The following is a 22,900-nucleotide window of genomic DNA, read 5'->3' as shown; positions in this document are numbered from 1 at the left end:
AAATGATTTCTCATAAGATTTAAAACATTAGTTTTGTGAAAATACAAAAACTGTAAAACAATTGTTAAAAAACCAGAACTTTTCTTATACTTATTTTAAATGTTTATTCTTTTCTCCTCAAGGGAATTTGATTCTTGTCAGTAGGTAAATTTAGGAAAAAAATGCTGCTTTGAAATGAATTTGACTTTTAAACTAATCTGTTGCTTCCAGACACTACCAGAAAAACACCTTACATTCCCATTTCAAAAATGGTATAGATCAGCATAATTATTCAAATGATAAATACTTACATAGCATTCTGGTAGAAATGAATGAATGATAATTCTTCTTTACTAGAAGATTAATTTTTATTTACTTACACCTTGTATCCAGCTGCTTTGGATGGAAATGGGAATTGCAATTGAAATGCAAAATCCTTGCCTTTCAAGTGTATTTATTATTTATATAAAATTGCAATAAATGTTGTATACAGGGGAAAAACGTATCAAGCATTTTATATTTAAAACTGGTTTACTACCAAAGCTAATTTTACATACAGCTAATGAATGAATTCATAAGTCTCAGGATCCCAGACTGAGAATTTATTCATAGGCCATTTAATGATAATGATGCTTCAGCTTATTCTATTTCTAAGCAGTTCCTTAACTTTGAACTAGTTATTGAAGTAAATCAAACTGGCATGAAGAAAACATTTCTTTTGTCGGCTGTTAAAAGCTGTTTAATCATTTCAACAAGCTTTAGTTCTGGATGCATAGCCAGTATTTTTCTTCCCAATTAAACAGCTTTCTTTAGAATTTAACAATCAAGAATATATTTCTTAAATATTATAAATTTTAAGAAGATGTATTAATAGCAAATATTAAATTTATGCCTAAATGCATGATGCTATTTACTTTGAAAGAAAACAAAAATATTTCTTTTTAAAGAGAAAAAAAGTAAGTTATGGAGATAAAATCTAAACAATTCACTTGGCATAACACACTAAGATTTTGCTCAGTAATTAGTATAGAGAGATTCATTGCTTTCAGAGGGGATTCTGTTTGCCAGTGTTTCTTCCTCTCTGGCAGGGTGCAGATAATGTTGTGAGCTCCCATGAATCCATGAATTGAAAATCCCCTCATTTCAAAAATAAAAAAAATAACAAACAATCAGCAGAAATATAAAGGAAACTTAGGATTCCGGGGAGAATTTTTAATAAAACTTCGTAATTTTTCTTCCCATGCAGATGCCTGCATGGAAAAACCACCAAAGTTACTTCTGGAATCTTCCTTCATGGACAAAATAAGCTATCAGCAATGAAGACAGGAAAGAGACATATTATAAATTGGTGTTTTCATTTCTGATGTGTATATTTTCTTTTTCACACTGAGCTGCCTTTCTGTTTCCATTATCTCTGATGACAACCCTGGGAGCTGAAAATGTAAGTTCTTGTTTTCCTGTAGGAATGTTTTAAGCATTGAGAAAACACAGTTCATTTCCCTCATGAAATGAAAAGTTAGGAAAGGTAGATGGATAGTATAAAGAATCTTTCAATACAAACAAGCCACGCTGAACAAGAACTCAAGAATAGCATTATCAGCTGAGGAAAAAGTAATGTGAGCGAGAAATCCATATATTTTCTTTGCAAATTTAACTTTAATGACCTCACACACTCCCCCAGAGGTTTGAAGAGATATCATCAGTTTTGCATTAGGAAGTGTAAAATCATTCAATAATGCACACAAAATACAATGTTAAACTCACAGGAATTTCCACTGTTTTAATGCTAATTAATTCATAGTCACAGTCTGGAACATAAAGAAGCAAGTACAATAGCTATGTAATTCTGTTATTTAAATAGTCATTAATAGGGAATCATCTTCTGCTTTTACAGAACAAACTCAGGGACACTGGCATACAGGAGAGAAAAGGAGACAAGGGAATGTACAAAAGGGAGGAATTGCCAGTTAATATATTCTGTGTCTGCTCTTGGCTATTGGCAGTGGTATTAGGGGTATGGAATTAAGATAAAGTTAAATGCTTCATGGGCTCCATCCATTTTTCTTTATTGATGAGACCAAGCACTAAAGAATTATTGAAAGTAAATTAATGATGAGAAGAATGATGTAGAAGTGATGCAAATGGCAGTTTGCTAATAAATGTCACTATATAAATAATTCACTGGGAATGGTTAGAAATAAAGTGAATTGTTGTAGTACTAAATGGATAATTCATTAATTAGAATATATTGATGCATATAAACTTCTTTATCCCTATTTCAAAGAGGAACTAAAATAAATTTCTACTACTATCAAACAAACATTGCAGCAATGCGGGTGCAGTCAGGAAGACTTATTTGCCACTCAGAAATGAACAGAGATTGGACAAGATCTGTGGAGCCTCTGTCCATGAAGAATAAAAATCAGCTTTCCTACTTGCTCATCTGCAGTCTCTGCACTCTTTTTGGGTACTGCAGCAGCTTTCTGTTGTGTTTGACTCTCTTGTATTATGAATCTTATATTTAGAGTCTTGATCTTTGAAATTAAGACTAATTAGCCATTCCCAGTGAATATGTACACAAGCAGCTATATGCTCATCCACTACAGACTGTTACAAGAACAAGAAAGCAGGAATTCTCTAAAATGGCCTTAGGAAGCATGGAAGCATGCTCCATGTTTCTTTCTTTTCTAAAGCTGAACCTCTCAACATTTTCCACAGCATATGATTTGATCTTGAAAGTTCTGTCCTGAAGAGGAAAGAATGCAGGCTTTGCACAGGAAAAACATCACAATTTGCATCAGCAAAGGGATGCTTTTAAATGGTTCTAAAGTGGACACCTGAAATACCCTAAATAGCAAAGAGTGGGAGTGTACATACCCATTTTCAGCCTTTGCAGCATAGCCCATCCACAATAGTCACAACAGAAAGAAAATAGCGCATTGTATCAGGAACTAATTATAATCTGTTTTGAGTGAAAAATACAATTTAACCTCTTTTATTCTTTGAATGGTTTGCATTACTTAATTTGTACAAAGGAATGACATCTTTTTAATTACAAACGAGTTTTGGATGTTCTTAACATAGTGAGAGTATATCTGGCTTTCTGTCTGATAAATAAAGAACAGGATTGCTTTGATTCAATCATAATTTTACTTCCTTTCTCTGAAATTATTAATTTCCCCATATATGATATGTGCTTGCATTTTGTAGATTGTGGCATTTCTCTATGTGTACTTTAAATATAACACGTAACACTACAATGAACTACAGCTCATTAAAGACATGATAAAAAACTAACACACATGACTTTCACAAGTGAAAGCAAATGCATATGAAGGAAAAGAAAATGTAAGCAGAGATGAATACATTCACAAATGTATTATTGTTTCAAGGAAGCAAGCAAACTTGAATAACTAGGTCAGAACCAATGGAATTCTCCTCAATGGCATTTTTGGGAACCCTGATTTGGACTTGAAAGACTAAAGATATATCCAACTTCCATAAATGACTTTTTTTCTAATCATATCAGTACATAAATCCTATACAGCATAAGGACAGAACAGCTCAAGTCAGCTGGAAACCCTACAAATGAATGAACTGATCTGAGAAAGTGCTCCTTGACATTCAACCTGATTTCAGAAATCAAACTCCTGCCAAGGTGTCTGTCTGCTTCATCCTTCCTTCAAAACTTGTACTCATCTCATCATTTCCAGGAGTAAATTCATCTAAAAGCAGGAATACCAAATGCAGCAGGACATCTAGGTGTGACAACAGTGCCTGGGATGTGAGACTTTGAAACATTATTTTAAGAAACCCTATTTTTTGATTTTCCTTCTCAGATGGGGAAGTGACATTACATGCATCCAAGCTTCCAGGTGCTTCTCTGAACCACAGCCAAGGATCTATAATATTCACATCTTCGTCCTTTAAGAAACAGCATGACTGTATCCCTCCAGCTTCAGAAAATGTCTTGCTATATTTACACATCTTTTGCAACACTGCTCTGCAAGTGTAGGCACAAGCTAAAGACTCATGTGGAGGCAGCCTTGCAGGCAGCTTGGAAAGACTCTCTGGGTTTCTGCACTAGCTCTTTTGCTCCCAAACACAGTGTATGACAGCAATGTGTGTCATGGTGTGCATACTGTTCTTCCATATGTGGTTTAGTACACAGGAGGCTTTGCAGGCTTTAAGGGCAGCTCTTGGTCACATCAAGAAGGGCCACGTGTCCTGGTCATCCGTACGTGTTTCATGCTCATGGATCTCATGATCAATACCATGAGATGAAACCTAAAGATGAATCTTACTTTTGTTTCATGCGTTCCTGTTTTCTAAAAGGGATAACAATATAAACTCTTGTTCTCACCTGGGCTGTTTCCCCATAAACATATTGCCAAAATAATCCTATTACCTTTCCACATCAACAAGTTTGTCATGTATTAGCTATCATAAACCAAGATCAAAGGCTTTCTGTTCAATTGAAATAAGCTTCCTGAGGTCAGAAAAGCACTTTTTACTTTTTTCTTTACTCCCACTATATTGGATTGTGACTAGATTGAAATGGCACCCTACTGAAATGTTCCACTCCTGTGGTTTTACACTCAGACTGTTTCCTACTCACAAACACGGGAGTATCACTGTCTGAGGATGAGTCTCCAGTAGTTCACATTTCCAGTTTTTGCCACAGCCTTTATTCATAGCTGGGGATTTTCAAGGCGACACAGATGGTTTCATCAGTTTGCCAACGTTCAGCTTAACTTTCTCCCACTGCATACCAAGGGGGATTAATGCAGCATAATGTGTGTTAGGAACTCTTCTCTGTTGAAATGTAAGTCAGCATTACACCTGATATTACTCCTCCTTTGTGTTACACAATACCCATAGAACATGCTAGCACATATATAGGAATAATGTCTCCCATGATTCCTCTCAGCTGCTTTCAATAGACATTTCTGGTGTTACAACTTCCAGCTGCTTCTTTAATTTGCCTCTCCGCAACAACTTGTCATTGCCCTGAAAATCAAGATATACTCTTTGTATTGTATTACTTTCAGCCTTATTCATTTTACCTACTCCTAATTTTTTACCAGCAGTGGTCTGGACTCTGTGTAGAGGACCAAAGTTAAATGGCAAAAGTTTGGCTTATTGTATATATCTTTAGCAGTTTCTTAGGGTCTGTACAGGACACCTGCCTAATGATTTATCTCTTTCTGCACTAAGAGTCTCATCCACCTTAACAAATCTAACTTTAGACAGTGTTGAGAAGCTTCTGCTGAGCAGCAACCCTGGTCATAGCTTTATTTCAATGGTCATAATTTTATTTCAAGAATAATAAAATGACAGGACATAAAAATAAAGGACAGTTGTCCTTTGCCTTGCCCCTAAATCCAAACTAACTATTTTACCCAGTTTTTGCTAATGTTTCAGGAATTGTGAAACTATGAATACAATCAACACAGATAGAGAGAGGCAACTTGGTATGCAGGGACCACAAGAACCATGAAAGCTGGCTCTCTCCTTTCTTTCAAAAGACCACAGTAAGTAATTGAGATCTCTCTTTCTTCACAAACACCAAAAGCTCCAAGACTTCTCCTCTATCTGTAGAAGTAATTGGCTGCTTCAGATACTTGAATGGAAGTCTCACTGTCAGAATACCCCAGCTAAGGCCTGTTACTAGCTCCCATGCTGGGTGATCTCTTCCCCTTCAATTACATTTTTCTAAGATTTGTTATTTTCTTGCTCTACTAAAGATGTGTTAAACTTAAAACTTTCAGTTTAGGAGTCCTCATTAGCCACCAATCAAGTCCAGTCCTTCAGTGGCAGTGACAACCACCAGGTACTCATGTGTGCCGAGCAGTCTGTGTGCTGCCAGGCTTGGCAAGACAGCATGAGATCATTTTCCCTGTTAGGAGTCTAAACTTAGATTCTGTACTTTCACAGCTAGACTCCTTGTCTGTTAGGTAATTTGGTGTCTTTTATTCCAGTGAAGTATGTGCAGCACAAACATACCCACTGACTCCAGGCTCATTTCCATGATTTCTACATTTCAGGGCTTTCAATGCCTTGAGCCTGCTGCAAGAAATCAAGGGATTATTTGGAGAATACAGCAACCCCAAGCAGAACCAGCCCCCTGCCATTAGCTCTTAAGAAACATTATGACAACCTAATGCTAAGCTAAATATAGGGCACCATCTATGGGAGACAGCTCCACCTGCACTGCACTTGATAAGGTACTTTGATAGAAATGCTGTCTGTGATTGGAGTCATGAATGACTTGTCCCATGCACGGTCACCTTCCACAGCACCTATGGCAGCAGGAGCAGCCCTTCTCCCTGCCACCCAGCAGGAGAATGAGAAGAAGATGGAGTTTACTAGACATGTAAAAATCCCGTTACAACTTAACTCTTGAGGAAATGCCTTTCTGCTGGCCCACATTTCTGTGATTTCACCAGCACTCTGCTGTCAAGCTTTTATATGCTCTTGCTTATGCAGCTTCTGTACAAATTCTGTCCTCATATATTTCACTGATTTGGAGGAACCAGTCACACAGATTTTCATTCCATGGCACCTAACAAGATCAACTGCAACTTTTTTATGGGAGATGCTTTGGAAAAATATTAAAGCAAACCCCCCATCCTCCCAATGATATACACATCTATTAGATGCCATCCATCCAAATGACATTTAGATTATTTAAGTATTCTATTAAAGAGTACACAAAATTAAAATAGATATATATATAACTTAGTCTGTAAGAGTGCATAAGCACGTACAGGGAGAAAATTAGTATTAGCATTTGTTTCTTTTGCAAAGTCACTGTGTCACCTGCCCCAAGGTTTGCATGCCATCCTTCTCAGCTCACAGGGCAGGGGCCTGCCAGATGTTGGTGGCTGGCTTGGCACTGCTGCAGGTGTGGACTGAACCCACACATCAAAAAAGGGCAAGAAAGTAAAACCTTGTATTAACAACTCTCAGAGCAACAATACAAAACTAGAACTGAAATGGTTACAAAATTTGGAAATAAATCTGTTGAAATGAAAGCATGGTGGTGCTACAGACCACATTGGTTTCCTAATCAATTCTCCATTGAACCATTTTCTAATTGCTTTCTAACTCTTTTTTTAATTGGGTGTCAGGTGCCCGAGTGCTGGCAGGGAGACACATGGGGTGGCCTCCATGAGGAGAGGTCAGAGCCTGTCCCATGTGGGACACAGCTGTTTCCAGCCAGTTTCCAGACAACTCCAAAGTGATATACCACAGAATGCAGCTGAGCCCACCAGCCAATATGTTGGTGCCTCTGAAAAGCATATTTAAGAATTTATGTTTCCAAATGTCTGATAGGCAGAGGAGTAGGGGAAATAAGGATGAGAGAGCAGCCATGTAAGCACTAAGGTGAGAGAAGAAGGAAGGGGATGAGGTTCTCCAGGCAACTGTGTGACAGAATCATGGTGGAGCAGGTAATTTCCCACTGCCTGTGAAGGACCATGATGGAGAGTATTTACAGCCTACAGCTCTGGATAATTCTTGAAGGAAAGTATGGTCTTCAGAAATCCCACAGTGAAGCAGTATTTTCTTGAAGGAACTATACCACGTAGGAGAGATACCATGCTGAAGCAAATGAAAAGTGTGAGGAGAAAGAAGCAGGAGAGAGAAAATGGTACTGGACTGACTGTAACTCCCCATTCCCCATCCTCCTGTTCCACATGGAAGGGGAAGGCAGAAGGACCGGGGATGAAAGAATAAAGTTTATTGTGGTAAAAAGAATACAGGGGAGAAATCTTGCTTTAATTAGCACATGTTTCTCACTATCCACATGTTTTCCCTGGCAATAAATTATATAAATTATTATATTTAAAGCTGAGTCTGTTTTGCCTGTGGTGGTATCTGGTGAAGTATCTCCCTGCCTTCACCCCAGCCCAAAAAGTCTTTTATCCTCTTTTCTCTCTTTTATCCTGTCCTGTTGAGGAAGGAGAGTAAATGAGCAGCTGGGTAGGTGTCTGTCTGCAGTCCAAGGTCAACCCATCCCATGAATCACCTCATTTCAATATATTTTTGCATGCACAAACTATACATATGGCCATGGCTTTAGGGGCCAGGTTGTGTCTGTTCCCTCCAGGACCAGTCAAGAAAATTACTTTTTCCTTGCACAGGGATATATGAAACATTCCTCAAAATACTGCAAACCCTCCTTCCTCTGAAGGTGTCTCACCACCTGCCAGTGACCTACAATGTACTGGCTGCCTCAAAAATGGATGTCTGAGAATATCAAAGCTGTCAGATTATTTCCTGAGATTTAATGAGACGATATGTAAGAAAAGTGCACCGAATACCTGGGAGAATTGGAAGGTTACTACAAATAAAAATTTTCAATGCCTGTAGAGAAAAGTACAAATTCTGGAAAAGGAAGCACCTATAGATTTTTTTTTCTGTGTTAGTTTAATATAGTCACAACAAATTCACCATCTTAATTTTTTAGTGAAGCATGTAAAAAAATTGATACTTCAGTAATGTCCGTCATAGATGAAGAGATACATTGAAAGTGAGACAGCACAGTAACAATCAATGTTAAAATACAAACCACAGAGCATTGCATCACGAACACCAAGTGAATTCTATAATTGTGTTCAAAGAAATGAATAAGAATTCAAAAGTTTCAAACAAGGGACAAAACATCCTTCCAAGGGACGCTTGCCTTGCCATTAAATATGCACTTTTTCTCAGTCTGAATTTATCTACCTTTGGTTTTCAGCCATTGATTTGGCTGAAGTTGTGTAGGATTCAAATAACTTAAACATAATATTTCATGGGCCTTCAGAGTCCTAAAAATTAAAATTTTCCAGGGCATCAGTTTTTTACTCATAAGCTCTCAGTAGTAAACAGCTGGAGACAATTTTCCTAAGCCTGAAATGAGCTGAGGAAAGATAGATATTTTTACTATTAGCCAAGATTTCTGATATGTTTTCTGCAAGCACCCCACAAGCAAAACAGCTTGAAATGATCATACTGGCTGCAATATGGTGGAACATATCAGAAATAGAATCTGGCAAATTCAAACTATCTCTTCTGAGTATTTTTTTCATGACATAGTGAGTATCCTAAACTTCAAATACACTATCACACTGGTTCTAGAAATGTCTGCTGAGGATTTGGAAAAGGAAGGGCTAAATCAATATTTAAAACACACCAGAGATTTTTTTAAAGATATTTCACTAGGTGTGGCCAGCACACAACACAGACAAGAGTAGAAGTCAAGATGCATTTTGGCATGAAAAATATCTCAAATATCTTATACCAAGTTTTACTACAAATCAATAACATGGGACCAGGTCACTGGCCAAAAAAAAAAAAATATTGATTCCATGCAAAGATAGCATGGGGCCCTTAAATTTCCTTAGGTCATGATTTTAGGATTGGCTTTCAGTGGTTCATAGGCTCATATTGGCTTTCTGAAAGGAGATAAATTTCAGCCCTTATTAAGGAACTGATATTTCTCCCACTTGCACATTAAAATCAGTCTGAAGTTAGTACCTTATTTGACACAATTTGTCAAAGAAACATTTTGTATACGTAGCATTTTTGTGTGTTTGTCTTTTAAACTTCTCTAAGCTCACAAGAGATGTTGAGGATAATGCCTGATGTGATGCTCAGGGACAAAACACAATTAGTGTCACTCTGAAAAAGAAATCAATTTAGTATTTGTTCAATCCCACTTAGCAAAGGAAAAACTGGAGCTGTTAGTTCATGTTAGTACATGGAGAAGTTTCCTTTAGATCAAACTCTTTGCCATGTTTCTTTCACTTCGATAAAAGTTCAAGTGTATTTTCACAGTAATTCATTAAATAGACTTATTTTTCTGTTAGTGAAAAAGCAATCACTAACCTCTCCTCCTCCATCTCAAAAGAAAATCCATATTTTCACCTACTGTGGAGATAATGTAAATTGAAGCAAAGCCTAACAATCTGTTTTGAAGAATATTCAGTGTACTTTGAAGATTAATTCTGCTTCCAGGTCATGCCATGCTTGGATTATTTTAGGTCTCATATTTACTTCTTTGTCTTCATTATTAGTTGCAAAATTATTAATTTTCAGTAAGAAAGATCTACAGCTCTATATCTACCACTCATATCTACCTATGTCTGATATAGTTGGAATATATACACATGATATATGCAGGTAAGTATTACACACATTCTGTATGTATGGCATATTTAGAGTTATATACTACACGCAGACAGAAAAACTGGCGCAATTTGAATAACCAAGCAAAATAATAACTCAAAATTTCCTCTGAAAAGCTTTTCAAATATTTATCTGTGGCTTGTGCCAAAAATTTGCTCCTTGTTGCAAGTTTAAATGAATCTAATATCCATTACTGCTACTTGTCTAGAAGATTGAAAAAGTTCCCCTGGCTCCTGTCATTAAGGTTGTTTTTTTTTCAAATATATAAGTACCCAGAGAGAGTGATTGAATTACTCCTTCAGCCTTTCCCCAATATTCTAGGCTTATGAGTTCCTAAAAGACTTATATCGCAATGGTTGATTGATGGCCTCTGAGACCATTTTTTTTCCTGTCCTTTGAATTTCCTTGAGTAGCTCCTTCCTCCAGGAGCTGTGAGTCACAGAACAGGGCACAGTGGTCTTATTGGTGGTGTTCAAAGTGGTTTGATCTTTTTAAGGTCTCTACTGCATATTTTTTTTCTCTTCATGCATGGATCAATATAAGGTTCAAAGTGTCAACTTGACACTGAGATCTCACAAAAAAGCTCTTCTCTCTCCTGCTCTGCAATCTTCTGAATTACTGTTTTCCAAGACAGACAATGTGTCTGTCACACCCATCCTATGGGTTTGTTTTCTGATTGTAAAATACACTTTCCTGTATTAAACCATATTTAGTTGGTGGGGATAAGTTTTGGCTAGTCAGTCAGATTGGGCTGTGATGGCAGCTGTCCTAAGCACTGTCACCTACCCTCACATCCCTGTGCAAAGCCTGGAAATGCCAGTCACTGGAAACCCAGCTAGCAAATGATACATGTCACCATCCGTAAGGGTATCAAACAAGATGAGAGCAAGGACAGGCATTTAGTAGGTGCTCCTGAATACTCCCTCACTTATTCTTTCCTAATTTCCATATCCATCTAGATGACAGATTTTAGTAAAATTTAAATGAGCTCTACTCCTTCCTGCTTCAAGATCTCATGTGATTTTAAGTCATATGAACTTAAAAAAAAGAAATTATACATTATTCATTATAGTTGCTGTGATCATTCTGACTTCTGAGCTTGTCAGTGAATGATTACAAGTCTGGGTAATAAGACTTGATAACCAATAAACAAAAAGGTTTGCAGAATTCTACCGTCTCACTTCTAATTCTTTGTTACCTGAGTACACAGTTGACATTTCTATTATTTTCTGCTGAATTAAAGCCAGGATAATCTATATTAATGTTTATTTCTGTGCACACTTCCTTTTAAAATGTTTAGATTTGTTTCCTTATGCGTCTGCATATCAGTGTGCTCTAAGGCAATTGTTAGGAATGACCAACTAACTGATTTCAACAGAATTTGACACAGAAACAGATGTTTCAAAGATGCTGAGTTCTGTGAGGTTTAGGGAAGACAGCAGCTAGAGTAGGGCCCAAAGAAATGTTCCCACTTAAAGTATAGCGGACTTCAGGCATTTCATTTTTATGCCTGAATTTCAGGCATTTTTATGCCTTCAGGCATTTTTATTGCAACAGCTAGGGACCAATTAGTAAGTGAATAAATATGTCCCTGGCAGCTGGCAAATTCACAAAGATGTAACTTTGAGCTAATCCCAGCAGATATTGCCTCTTAGCCATCCAAACCCAAAGTCATGAGAGAGAACTCAGAATAAAGAAGGGAGTGAACAGCAGAGTGTGACAACCCAGGGGATCTGAGGAAAAAAAATGGATATATTCTCAGGGCAGTGGTTAAGGCAGGAAATGAGGCTTCATTATTTTTGCTGCTTGAAGAATGTATGTTAATAGGCACTCTCCTTTTCTTGAACTCATCTACTTTTCCAATATTTTGTTAAAATGTAATGTTTCAGTGTCTCCAGACATACACGCCAGGGTCCTCCAGGCTGGAACATGAAATAGTTCAGGCTGGACCCAGAACACAAAGAGGGCCCTGCAAATGGAATTCAAATACTTAGATCATGTTTTAAAGATTACTGAACACCTACCTCAAAGTGCAGATAAATGAGTATTAGTTTTACAGCAGTGTGACTGTAAATCAGATTCTCTGCTGACACAAAGGGGGAAGTGACAGTCAGCTGTGTGCCTAATATTTATTTGATTTATTGTTTTTTTGATACAGTGTGACAGCAGATTAGCAAAGCATTTTAATGACACTGATGATCAAGAAGTTATCAACTTACATCACTGGGACATTTTAACAAAGAGAATAACAATAATAAAGCATTTAATCTATAACAGTTACCTAAGTATGTGGGATTCACATTCTCTGAACCTGAGAGAAGCAGTGAGAGAAGCAGAGAAAAGAATGATAAAAACAATTCTTATCTCATTTCTGCTCATGTGTTGTGCCAAAGTAGGATGATATGGAGATTGTTTACCCAGAGTGATGGTGTTTTGTTTACCCAAAGTGTTGGTGTTTGGCCCTATCAAAGCCAAATGCATGTTCAGACTGTTGGTCCGCAGATAGTTCACAAGATTTTGTTGAGTTGAGTGCTTGTGCAAATTCAGTTCATATGTAGTGTAATGTAGTATAGAATACTGTAGTATAATAAAGTAATTAATTAGCCTTCTGATATCATGGAGTCAGATGCACCACTTTCTCACCATTGTCAGGGTTGCCCTGCCTTTACTATATAAGTAAATAATTTGATATAAAAATCCAGTAACAACTGAAAAAAGCACAGGAGCAGTAGTTCTACACGTATTGGTGAAAATACTAGGCTTGTAGAATATGTAATTTTGATTTGGAAAGGAAACAGGATAGTATGCATGCCCTTGACTGGGGGAAGGTATGCTAAGAAATATGCTATTTTCCTTCAGCTTTGGTAGTTATTTGGATGTGCAACTGTGGATGACTCTTCATTCAGCCTGCAGAAAAATAGCTTATCTCTGCTACTGCACTTAGATAACTCATCCCTCTCAGTCAATTAGAAACATAACTGTTCTTTAGAAAACAAAGCTCACAGAAAGCCCTCTGAGCCATGCCATAAACACACTGCCAAGCGAAGAACCAAAACCAACACCATGACAAACTAATATCCCATTTTGAGATTTGAAAGGTAATACGAAAATACACTTCAAAGAGTTCAGATTCCCAGTTAGAGGAAAAAAAGTGCCATGATCTATTTGTGTAAATGATCTTCCACAGAGAGATGAAGTAAATAGGTTAGGCATTTTTTTTTTAATAGTTGTGGTTCTTACTAGAGCACACACAAAATACCTTTCCCCAAACACTCTGGCACTGGTGGGAAAAAAATATTTCACATTAATCAGAAATCCATTCAGTTTGTATGTAGATTGTCTCTATGTCTCTACAAGTTTTAATGTTAGAGTACCAAGATTAATTCTATTTTGAGCTCCTAGCATTTAGTTTGAACTCTTAGCGCTTCTGGCCTGGTTATACTGCAATGAGTTTTATATTTTTCTATTGCTGTTTCTGACTGTTTTGAAACAACATATTATGGGCATTGATACTAGACAAGGAATAAATGCAACACTTTTGGAATAACCTAGCATACTTAAATTGTTAATATTTTTTCCAAATCTTAACCTGGTCTGGGAAACAGGAGACAGAAATTTTGTTTTGATTATGTTTAGAACAGTATATGAATACAAAGTTGTTTAGATATTTTTCTTATTTTGCTCTTGAAAAGCAATGTCTATCAAGGGGAGTATGATTTAATTTATCTTTCTGAGATACTCAAGTCCTCCTCTCACAAAATAATTAACCATAGATTAAACATCTTGTCCATTTCAGTTCTACTTATTTTCCTTCTACTGTTTCTGACCCCAAAAGGACTCACATCCCTCCCTCCTTCCCAAATGCTGCCTGAGACACCCTGCATATCTCTTTGCCACCTCATCCGCAAGGTTTTCAAACTGCTTTTTTCCCAATGTTCCTTACATTTCTTGCTTTCCCACAGGTTTCCCAGCTCATATATTTGTTTTCTGTAGAGGTGCTCCAGATCCTTAGCTCTTTTCCTCCCTTCCTGTGTCCATCTCATTTGGTATCTCCACATCCCTGTACCCATCCCAGCACTGGGACAGAGTGCCCAGGTATCTGCATTTAGATAAAACCTCTTGATGACTGGAGCATTGAGATCAGAGCTGTCTGGTTCAGAAATGTGTTGTGGTCCACCATGAAACCAGACATCTGCCCTCTCATGCTCACTCCTCTTGGCAGCAGCATCCTGTCCCAGCAACTTGCTGCTCTGATTTCCAGTCACACACAGGTAGCACCTTTTTGCTGTTCTTCAGGCTTTCCCCCCAAGCCAGTTCACCTGCTTTCCTTAAGAAGACAGGCTTTTTTTAAAGTCCTGATAATCATGGTTATTTATTAATTTATTTTTTTTTTACAAAAGATCCCGCTACAGCAATGAATTTCATAGGAAACAAATATTCTTCTGAATTTTAAAGCAAGTTTTACTGGTGCTACCTGCTTCATATTTTAATACAAGATGTCATATTGAGGACAAAAGTCTGCTTGTGTGAGTAACTATCAAGTCAGCAAGGAAATTCACTGCTTCCTAGCTTTTCCAAAGCAGCCTTCATTATCTAGGGCATTTCAATTCACTTTCTTCTGTTCTGACTAGCACTCTTGTTTCCTAAGTTATGTCATCAGAATAAACCCTGCCCTGTGCCTTTATACATTTTTATTACCTCTCTTTCTCATAATGAGGTGAGGAAACTCTGAATACAATAGTCAAGTAATCAGGTAAAGTTTCATAGACTGCAGGAATATATTTGTAATTATTTGCCATTACCCTGTGTTTCTCTCTGCATTAAAATAACTTATGCTATTCACAAAGTACCTAGATCCATAAATTCATAATTTAACATTAAAATAGATAAAGTCATAGGCATGATCTCAACCCAGCCTATTTTCAGTGCAAAGAGTTCATAAACTGAGCATCTCAGAGGCTTCTGGGAAATGCAAGTGATGTTTGTACAAAAAATTTTGTCTGACAATATTCAGTTAATAAAACACATAATTTCTGTCTCTGGTATAAGATTCCCTCTCCTTTATCCATGCTGAAAAGGTGACAAAATTTCCCCTTATAGCTCCATTGTATTCCTCTAAGCTCTTCAAGAGGAGCAACGTTGGCTGCTAGAATGTGCGTGCTCCCGTGAATGGGACATTTAACAATTCTCTGCAGATCTAAGACCTTTTCTCAAAATATTTTAGTATTCTCTGCAGTCACTGCATTATTCTTAAAATAGCTGATGAAGAATGTCAGTATGACATCCATTTTCCTGATGCATGAACCCGAGAAAAAGGAGCTGAATGATTTGCCTGAAATACCAACCTACAAAGCCTTTTGAAGAGTAGGAACCCAGGAGTTTTAAAGCATTAAAACTATTATCCCAGGCACAAAGAGCATGGCTCCAATGGCACCTCAGCACCATGGGGCAGCAGACTGCTTGGCTAAACTTTCACACACCAAATTATCTGCCTGCATCAGTGCTGTGCTTATCAGAGGGCTCGAGCCCCCCTGCCCATGAGCCAGCATTACAATCTCTGCCTGCACTGCAGGCCTTGACTCATCAGCTGGATCTTCAGAAACTTCTTTCCTGAGCAATCAGTTTACCAAAAATATATACAGCTTGTATATTTTGGGAGCCAGTTCAGTCCAACTTAATCTATCAAAAGCAACTGGGCTTTGAAAATAGGTGAAAGCATGAAGGAGAGACTATTTCTGAATGATGTGTTTTACAGTTGTGGGCAGTGACAGGTATTTATTTCATTCTTTCAAGCACTTGGCTAGCGACTACAAATCAGAATGATCACAACTGCCATTTCTCAAGAGTTATATAAATCAAGCTGTCTTACCAACTTAGCAGCTTTTTACACTCTAGATCAAGAAGAGCTTAGTTTATCTTCTTACAACTGGAGGTGATGCTTTGTGGCTGTGCTCACCCAAGAGAGTGTTTAACCACTGTGCTTAAAGCATGCTGAGAATGCCTGCTGCAAACACTAGCATGCCTTTGGGTTGAGTTTGAGAGACGTTTTTCTGGAGTTTTTCCAACCTTAGATGCCATTCAGAAGATTATCACAGTGGTGATACATTTGTTCAAGACTTCACATTTGTGAACACAAATTTCCGACGGGTTTCCTGCTAATTCACTGGCAAAGACTGTTAGGTGAATTAATTCTTAGATTAGTGTTGCAGAGGCATAAAATTCCAACAGCTTTCCTCGTCTGAGAGACTTGAGGACTGAGCATAAATTCTATGGGTCATTAGTGGTATTTGGTTCACTAAACCCTTATGGGCCTTTTAAAAATATCTTACCTGGTATACTCAGTACAATTACTCAATCAAACACTGCAACTTGAATTCATCATTTTTGGCCAATGGCACATTCCACATCCACATGTGGAACTTCTGAGCTATACAGGGTATATACTCTGATTTTTATATAGCAATTTAATAGCAGCACTGCATAAATAAAGATATTTGCCTAAATCAATTATTGTCTGAAATAATCAAGATTTGCCACTTCTCTTTAAAAACTTATTTTGCATCTTTAGGAATCAAGCAGCAATTTTACTGGCTTATTTGCAAGTAGAATATTAACAAATTTCCCTAACTCTACAAAAGCTACTGTATTCTAGGTATCACCAAGCTGAACTGAATTATTACTGCATGGTAATAATGTCCTCAAAATAGAAGGCTATAATGTGAACACCTAAACTCATGTAATGAATGCCAATTATTCTATTACTCTGCTCAGTGTATAATTAAGGAAACTGGAGAATATTCTGGGCTTACAGTTTCTCTATTGTTGGACTGTTTGGTAAACTTGACTGGCAACTTCTCTCTTAATTATTTTTTAACCAGAAGGGAACCAAGTCATGCAGCTATTTTGAGTGACAGCTAAAGAATACTGACTAATGAGAAAACACTCCACACTGCCTTTTAAAAATGCAAACACCATCCAGGAAAAAGAATTGAAGTAGCCAATTTGTATAATAAATGACTTTATAGGGCATGCATGATAACAGAGCTGAGAAAAAATGGGATGCCAATCCAGGTGGGCTCGATGCAGCAGGCAGGCATCCACAGCACAGGATGCCTTTACATGTTGAAAGGCAAGCACCACATACGTTGGCTAAATTTCCAATTAATTAAATAAGTTGCTAATATAATTAGCTTGCTCATTTTAGCTTTCCTGGGATGAAATTAATGAAAGAACCCTTTGCACTTCTGAAGACAGACACTTACATAATCACACCCATTTGCCATAGGACATGTAGGTCCTTGGCCTTCAGAGTAGGAGGATGGATTGAGGGAGTTTGCCAACACATTATCCTGGCATAAATTAAAGGAGCTTGAAGGTGGCTGTCATTTGCCTTTGCTGCTGACAGTTTTAAAGGATTATTGATTCAGCTGACAAGCTTTGGAGGAGTGTAGCCACGTCTCCTTTCCCAAGGCCACAGTCTTTGCACAGGGGGGAACAGCTGCTTGCCTTCCAGGGCATCAGGGGATTGCTGCACACCAGAAAGCTCTTCTGCAGTCCCTGGCTGTGAATTAAGGTCTGCTCCATGGCTGGAGTAATTGCCTGCGTTTGTGAAGTAGGTCAGCCTGCCAAGCAGTGCACGGCTCTTTCCTCAGCTGCAAAGTATCAAAGCCTTAGAGAACCACCTAAGCTAAATGTTTGTGAGAGAAGAGAGTAAGGGAGGGAGGAAAGCTGAGCAAAGGTTTAATGCATTGCAAGCAACCAAAAAACACCTGTGAGTCTGTCTGTGAGGAAAAAGAAGGCTCACCAAAACTGCTTTCCAGTAGGAGCACATAATCACACAGAAGGAAAAGAATACTATCGAGGAACGTAAAGAGCTGATTTTTAATACAATTTTCTCTTGTTCTGGCTGTACTTGCCACCATTTCACCTTAGGGGTAAAACTTGTTTGTTGACCCCAGGTACAACAAGGTGCAAAGGAAATGCATAACTCAATAGGATTTGAGTAATGTTAAATCCATCATGAGAAGTTTGTGAAATATCTAGTTTCCAGTTTCAAAAGTAACTTAAGCTTCAGCAACAATTAAATGCTTAACACTCCTGATGTCAGTGGGAATTAGACATTAAAGCACTTCAGATGAAATCCTATAGGCCAAGATCTCCACATCTAAAAATATCACTGATGTTAAGCTTGCTATAAGACTCCTACTATAGCTCAAAATAAACCCCTATGTTGAATCCTTAGTGCCAGCTCCAATTCAGTTACAGATTTGGAAATGTAACCTGAGGGAATATTGACCCAGTCCCTTGCTGAGAACTTCTCTGCCTGTCTGGGAAAATTAGTTTTCCCAAGACTTGAACTATGTTTTCAGTGGTAGGGTTCTTCTGCTAACTGTTAAAGCTTCCTATGCTGTTTCCAGGGTTCTATCCAGCTGAAGTACCCATTCATCTTTTTTCTTACTTCCATCAGTCATGCACCCACGAGCTTGCTTTTCTTCTGTGCTGAAGCTCCTACTTAAAGAATAGAACTCAATGAAAAATCCAAGATAAGCCTTAAGCACCATTATAATGACCTTCCAAGAGGGAAAGTAGACATGGCCAACTTTTCTTCTGAATTAACTCAATATAAATGCTCAGAAGAAGCAGCAGTGTAACAAACGGCTTCACTAATGTTTACACAGCTGAAACATCAAATAGCAAGCCCAAAATATGTTTAAAAATCCTATCTGTGTTTCTGATAGAAGTTAAATTATTTTTTACCCCTTTTGTGATTATCTTCTGTAATCCAAATGAACCCTGTGCTGTATCTTATTTTGAAATTTTTTGTTTTATTCAGAAAAATTACAATAGATGTTGAACATTCTTGGGGAATTTTCAAGGTTAATTGTCAAATCCTTCATGACATCATGTCAACTTCTCTGTGGTAAATATAGGCTTGTGATCAGCAGACTGTCAACTGTACTTATTTATAAGCCAGTGTTCCTAGAAACACATCTAAAGGCTATACTTAGAGGTTGTGCCACAATACTGCAGTGCTGCAAAAACTGGTCACATATGGAGGTAAACAGTTTTGAAAGGTTAAGCCTCCTCACTTGTGATATGCTCTGACATCCTGTGGATGCCAACTGGCTGAACACAACAGAAGAAGAAGAGCTGTGGGTATGTCAGAAAAACAGACAGTTGCTTATTGGGATGAAAATTTACAGCTTAAACTGGTAGGATGGAAAATCTGCAGGGTACTGTCGGAAGGTCAATGATATGGATGTGAAGACCAGGAACAGGCTCACAAGTGACTTAGTCCTCAGTGAGTTTTATGCCTGAGATCATGAATATTTATTCTAAGTAGTCAATTATTTATTTTAGATAGCATCAAGTACATTTATTATAAATATGTTTTAAATACAGTATTAGTCAAAAAAGGCAAGGCATCTAGTCACTCTAGTCAAGCATGCAGAAATTCTCAAAAAGATTTTCAAGGTCTAATTTTGTGCAGACTTAAAATAAACATGTCTCACACTCATCTGTTCTGAGACAATCTCCTAAGCAAATATGAGCTGAGTGTCAGTAAATTCAGTTTGGTATGCACTCCTTTTCCAGCTAATAGAGCCTACACTATCAAACGATTCCCTCAGTTAAGGTTCCCTCAGTATTTATTACTGAGCTTCAAACATCCTTGAAAAGTATTATAATATTTCTATTCTCATTTTATAAATTAAAAACTGAGAGACTTTAAGAAATGTGCCTCAAGCTTTTTTTTTTAATGTTTGGCAGTGATGAACTATTAGTTCATCTCATTCTCTCCATGCAGCCAGGTTAGCTGGTTTTAGAAACCAAAGGCAATCTGACTCAAGTCTTTGTCCTTGGTAAAAGATATCTAGGTAAAATTTAATGGCTGGGGATATACAGATAGCTGGACCTAAATCCTATGAAACTCCAACTGTCCCAACCAGCAAGATAGCCTCCAGGAGAAGTTGCAAGACTAATCCATTTTCCCATGTCTTGTCCCATAGAGACGTGTAGAAAAACGTTCCTTTCTACAGGGTTCTATGTTCTCTTGCTAAAAAGAACAGATCTGTGGTCAAGAATATTTTAAAGAAAGCATCACTCTTTTTGTCTTAAGCCCATCAATAATCTGCAAATACATGCACTGCTGTGATATTTCAGAAGGCATATTCCATGAAGACAAAGATAGAGAATGAAATGAACAAAAACTCCTGACCCAGTAGATAAGGCAAAACTTATACCAGTCACATGTATTTCAAGATAAAAATACACCACTTTTTTAAAGTGAAGTGAATTAAAGTGGTAGGCAATTGTTTATATATCCTTATTCATACCAAGTAGAATTGTCCACTTCCTACATTAGAAGCCTTTTTCAGGGTCATCGTAGGGACCCCTGGAAGTGTTCTTGATGACACTTAACATGTTTGAGAATATGCAATGTTCTTTTTCACAGAAATGTGTTCTGATGATCACAAAAATACAATTCAGAGAGGTTAACAGCCTGTCCATATAACTCTGCAAAACCAGATTGTTCAACATGATTGATACATAAAAATGCAGTAGCAATAGCATCTGATCATTGAAGATGCTAATTTAAAAGATTCACCATAAATTAAGGAAAAGTAATTCACCCAAGTTTAAATCTACACACTTCTTTTCCTTGTAGAGTGTTTTTATAACAGTCTAAAAATATAAAAGGTCTTGTCAGACAGAAGCCTTGAAAGAAAATACCGTCCTTAAGGGTTACTAAAAAAAGAAAGTTAGTTCAGAAGAAAAATATGCAGGCTAAAACAGGGGAACCAGCAAATTCCATACAGGCCAGTGCAGGCTTACCAGTGAAGCTAAGTCTTCTCCAGGGTCTTCTCTCCAGACCAGCTGGTGAGGTGTGTGGTTCTGGGTGCATCATTTGCACAGCTCTGCAGCACCCTGTCCCAGTGTGTGCATGTCCCCCCGTGCTCCACCTATTCCTTTGGCAGGCTGTGCTGCTTTTGGCTGTGGTAGGGTTAACTTTCTTCCCAGTGGCTGTGGTTTGGATTTGTGCTGGACACAGTGATGATAATATAGGGATGGCTTCGCTTGCATAAGGCCAAGGCCTTTCCTGCTTTTTGTGCTGCACACTGGTGAGGGGCTGGGGGTGCTTGGGAGGGTGGGAGAAGACACAGCCAGGACAGGTGACCCCAGGTGATCAAAGGGATATTCCAGACCATGTGGCATCATGCACATGGTGCAGGGAAGAAGCAGGATGGGGGGAAGTTTGGAGTGATGGTGTTTGTCTTCCCAAGTTGCTGTTATGTGATAGAGCCCTGGTCTCCTGGGATGGCTGAACACCTGCCTGCCCATGGGAAGCACTGAATTAATTCCTTGTTTTGTTTTGCTTTTGTGCATAGCTTTTGCTTTCATTAATAATCTCCCTTTATTTCAACTCATGAGTTTTCCAGCTTTTACACTTCTAATTCTCTCACTGATCCTGCTGGTGAGGGAGTGAGAGAAGGGCTGCATGGGGCTTGGTGCCTGCCTGGGGGTAAATCATGGCACAGGCTGTGCTGGCTCACCTGACTTTACATGAGTGTGATGGTGTTGATGGTGTTGAGGGAGCATCCTCAAAGATAATCGTCCTGACAGGAGCATCATTTAAGGTTAGGATAATTTTCAGGTGGCTGATGTAATTTCTGCAGGAGCCCATGCTACCCTTGAGGCAAGGGAATGAAGCTGATGGAAACCTAGGCTTTCCTGTTGAGAGGTGATAGCCATTGATGAGTCCTACAGAAGTGGCTTTTTGCTTAGTTGAGAGAAGCAACAGAAAAGGTATGATATTTAGAGGGCTGATTCAACAGGCACAGAAATCATCTTGTGATAATTCCCAATTTTACAAAATATTTTAAAAGTGTCTGATTACCTGCAAAGAACAGGTCATTGTTCTTTTTGTACAAAATAATGAGTCATTATTTTTAATTATTAAAAAAGCAAGAGAAAAACATAAACAGCAATGAAGAAAGATTAAGGAGATAGAGTTGCCCCACAGGCTCAGGCAAAGATGCAAGAAGCCTCATGTGCAAGATGCAAAGAAGCCTCTGGCAATGGCCCAGATCAGTCACCTAAGGAAAGGTACACAAATGGGACAGCTATACTCTTCTCTTTCCCCAAATGTGAATATTGTGTCACTTGACTTCGATGCTCTTTCTCTTTCATGACTGCTCTTTGCTCTGGTCTTGTCTAACATTTACCACCCAGAAGATCCTCACACCTTAAATATACCCTATAGGAAAACCACATCTGTTTTTTCATTCTTAATGTACCATCTGCTAAATTCCTTTCTTAGTCATCAGACAATGCACCAAATGAAACTGCAAACCACTGGTTACTTCTCATTGCACTCTCAAGTTCTTATTTCATATACACCATGTGAGCTGTCAGATTTCAGAAAAGGCTGAAAACATGACCCATATGTGTTGAATGCCTTCAGTGTAATAATGCATCTACTTTTGTTCTCCAGAGAAGAGGAGCTGCCACTAAGACAAAGAGACTGCAGAGTTGAATCAGGCACCATGTGATTGACTCATCCCTGGTGGACAAAAGCCAATGTTAGGTCTTTCCTGCTGCATAATGGGCTGTTCCAGTCAGAAAGATGAAGGAGAAAGATGACACAGCTTTTCAGAAACTCCCTAAGGATGAGACTAACCCAAAAGGTCTGCCTGTACAATACTTTCTGTTTATTTGCCAGTCTTCATTTTCATACACTGTAAGG

The 22,900-nt window shown here is 38.1% G+C and overlaps 1 protein-coding gene across 1 annotated transcript in view; it reads right to left on the bottom strand.

The window, feature by feature from the left end:
* XKR4 (XK related 4) overlaps nt 1–22,900 on the bottom strand; it is a 215,735-nt gene that overhangs the window by 5,142 nt on the left and 187,693 nt on the right. The window lies entirely within an intron of this gene.

This window comes from Zonotrichia leucophrys, chromosome 2 (genome assembly GCF_028769735.1).
Source record: "Zonotrichia leucophrys gambelii isolate GWCS_2022_RI chromosome 2, RI_Zleu_2.0, whole genome shotgun sequence".
NCBI lineage: Eukaryota > Metazoa > Chordata > Aves > Passeriformes > Passerellidae > Zonotrichia > Zonotrichia leucophrys.
The sequence above is the reverse complement of the archived record's forward strand: the minus strand, read 5'-3'. Positions and strand labels throughout refer to the sequence as shown.